General features: G+C 49.9%; 1 non-coding gene across 1 annotated transcript; it reads left to right on the forward strand.

Annotated features, from left to right (window-relative positions):
* The first annotated feature begins 2,842 nt into the window (after nucleotides 1-2,842).
* On the forward strand, nucleotides 2,843-2,929 carry TRNASTOP-UCA. The gene has a single exon. It is a non-coding gene; the product is annotated as a tRNA-Sec (tRNA).
* Nucleotides 2,930-3,588: the final 659 nt, after the last annotated feature.

A 3,588-nucleotide genomic window follows, 5' to 3' on the forward strand; every position in this document is an offset into this window, starting at 1 on the left:
GGATGTTTTCTGGATGTGCACTTACCCTTGATGTAAAACTCTCTCTTATACATGAGTTTCTGTGGATTTCTGTCTCTAAAGTACCCAGACTAGCACAGCACCCCAACCACTAATCACTATGTCACCAGGGCTCCTACTGGCCCTTTATTAAACCTTTATATTCACCATCTCGTTAACCAACAAACGCACTCAATTCTGACTCAAGACAGAGTGGAACTGCCCCTGTGGGCTTCCGAGACTTTAAAATGTAAAGCTTAAGTCCTTACAGGAGTAAAAAGCCTCCTCTTTCTCCCCCAGAGCAGAGCTGCTGGGCTGGTGGTTTCAAAGTGCTGACCCTGCAATTAACATCCCAATGAGTAACCGGTTTGCACCACCACGGAGGCTCTTGGATCAACTGGACTAGCCCGGCTTGACAGAAGGGGCGTCAGAGGAGAAAACTTAGTAATAATAATCTTTCCTTCCTGCATCCCACGGACATCGATTGAACGCCTTTAGTAGTCGCCAGCATGTTTTCAAACCCAGAAACCAAACCTGCTGTTGTCAAGTCCATTCCGACGACCCAGGACGGAAGAGATCTGAACTTGAAGGGAGCAGGCAGCCTCAGCGCTGTCCCGTGGAGCAGCAGGTGGGTTCGAACCTCTGATCTTGCAGTCAACAGCCCATTACCTCATCCACTGCCCCACCAGGGCTCCCTGGACCCTCAGGATACAAGGAACAAGAACAAAAGTGGTGATTAGAAGGACCTGAGATTCTAGGTGAAGCCCACTAACCAGAAGCAACGAGAAACAGAGCAGGTCCGATGGTATGCAGTGTGCTGGAGAAAAATCTAGCAGGGAGAGGGGACTTGAGTAGTAGGACTTGCTCTTTTAGGTACAGCGAGTGGGCAGGGAAGCTTTCAGAGGGGGTGCTGTTTGAATAGAGGCCCGAGTGAAGGGCAGCAGGCTGTCCTGGGACCTTGCAGGGAAAGGAGATCCAGGCAGAGGGATCAGCAAAACGCAGAGGCTGTGTTCAGCAGCAGACCCGGGAGACAGAGCCAAGTACGTGAGACGGGAGTAGGGGATGGGCCTGAGGATGAAAGGAACTGGATGACAGGATTGGCCCGTCTTGGTGGGAACTTTGACTTTTATTCTGAGATGGAAGAGATAAAAGAGTGCCAAAGAATAACTGACTTAAGCTATGTCATGTACCCAGGGTGCTCCCTTGGGCCCAGTGGCTGTAAATCTCAGACCACACTCACTGTCAAGTCCATGCCTACCCAGAGCCATCCTACAGGACTAGGTAGAACTGCCCCTGTGGATTTCTGAGATTGTCACTCTTTGGGGGAGCAGAAGCCTCATGGGTCTCCTGAGGAGAGGCTGGTGGTTTCGAACCATTGACCTTGTGGTTAGCAGCCCAACGAGGAATCCACTACATGCCCCCAGAGCTCCAATCAAGGGTTGGTTATAAGCTCATAGAAAGGGGCCCTTGTTGGCGCGATGCGTTGAGCGCCGAGCTGCTAAGGGAAAGATTGGTGGTTTAAGCTGACGTGCCACTCTGTCGGAGAAAGGCATGGCAGTCTGTTTCCTTTAAATCACAGCCTCGGAAAACCTCAGAGCAGTTGCCCGCTGTCCTAGAGGGTGGCCAAGAGTCGCAGTGGACTTGATGGCATCCCAGGGCAATTTTACGGAGGCAGATCACTAGACTTGTCTTCTGCAGCACTGCTGGGTGGGTTTGAACTGCCCTTGTGGTAAGCCAATCTGTATTGGCACCGTCTAGGCCTCCGATTGAGGGACCCTGGTGGAATAATGGTTATGTATTGGCTTGCTCGCCCCAAAGTCAGCAGTTTGAAACCCGCAGCCTCTCCGAGGGAGAAAAATGAAGCTGTCTACTCCCACCAAGAGTTACCTTAAGTCTGGGAAACTCACAGGGGCAGTTCTGACCTGATCTATAAGATTCCTAGGAGCCAGAATCAGCTCGATGGCAGTGGGCGAATTACGTTACGATAAACCCAAACTCGTGGCCCCAGCTCCTTCTTGACTGGGCAGTTTACAGCAGCCCATCGCCAGGCCTGTCCTTCGCAGTACAGTTGGGTGGGTTTGGATCGCCAAGTTTCAGGTTAGCAATCTAGAGCAGGCAGGGGATAGGGGGTACAGCACTCTCCGTTTTTAGTCCTCAGCTTTCCAGGATCTAAAATGCTGGTGTAGGAGTGGGTGGACTTTAGTGTGTTGGTTCCATGAAAACAAGAATTGCTGTCACCGTGACCATTGCGCGGTCCAGGTCCCAGGACTGCGTCTGAGATTCAACAACCACCATTGGAAGGAGTCCAGGGTCTCGTAAGTCTCTGCAGTTCCGTGAAAGGCCAGCAGATGCCGCATCAACCCCATCACCTGCAGCATCCCTGAGAGCGGGAGCGGACTCCAACCAGACGGGGGTACTCCGCAGAATTCACTCCGACACACAAGAATAACTCTGATTTCTCAAGGAAGGGGCTTGAGAGTGCTTAATTACGAGTATCTCCTCATGAGAAAACAAAACAAACAAAGAAAAAACAAAACAGACTTTGCCCTTTAACAAAGGGGCTCCTGGCCCTTTAACAGCCAGAGACTGGCGGACCAGCACCTGGGGCGCCTCGTCCCAGAATGCTCGGCGCTATGCAAATTAGTTCGTTTATGAAGGGAGACTAATTCACCCCTCAAAGAGTAGAGGCTCCATTTTAAAAGCATCTGTTCTGCGATGATAAGTATACAAAGACATGTTGTAAGTATCGAGATAAACAGATTTATTTCTAAAAGTATGTCACCATGATTAATAAATGATCAAATATTCTGGTCTTCATATGGCATCAAGATGCTATTTATGTACTGCCCGGATGATCCTCAGTGGTCTGGGGTGCAGGCTTCAAACCTGTAGCTGTCTAGCGACAGAGTGGTTCAATTCCACCTTTCGGGCGGACCCCCCCCCCTCAAAGAGGGGCAATGTAATTGGAGGATTAGTCAACACTCTCACCTGTTTTTCCAAGAACCTCCGGAAAACGATCAACCCTCGGTCTACCTGTGTTGAAATCTGCGCATAACTCGCGCTCCTGCTGTTGGGTCAATTGTGTGTTTTTTATTAAATCATGTTAATGGGGGCTTGTGCAGCTCTTATCACCGTCCATCCATTGTGTCGAGCACATTTCTACATTTGCTGCCATCATCATTCTCAAAACATTTGCTTTCTGCTTGAGCCCTTGGTATCAGCTCCTCATTTCCCCCCTCCCTCCCTGTACCCTCCCTCATGAACCCTTGATAATTTATACATTATTATTAATTTGTCATATCTTACACTGTCCGACGTCTCCCTTCACCCACTTTTCCGTTGTCCGTCCCCCAGGGAGGAGGTTATAGGTAGATCCTTGTGATTGGCTCCCCCTTTATCAATTTAATTGTTCTTCCTACCTTCATTCGTCAGGTACATGGCTGGGCGGGGGAGGGGGGCAGTAGTTCCCCCCCACTGCACCCCCTCACCTCAGTTTCCTCCTCTGAGGTTTCAGCTTCCTGCCGTTAACCACGGTTTGAAAATATGAAATGGAAAATTCCAGAAATCAACAGATTCCTACATTTCAACTTG

The sequence above is a fragment of the Echinops telfairi genome, unplaced genomic scaffold, assembly GCF_000313985.2.
Source record: "Echinops telfairi isolate 266 unplaced genomic scaffold, ASM31398v2 ScPeMD7_655;HRSCAF=1070, whole genome shotgun sequence".
NCBI lineage: Eukaryota > Metazoa > Chordata > Mammalia > Afrosoricida > Tenrecidae > Echinops > Echinops telfairi.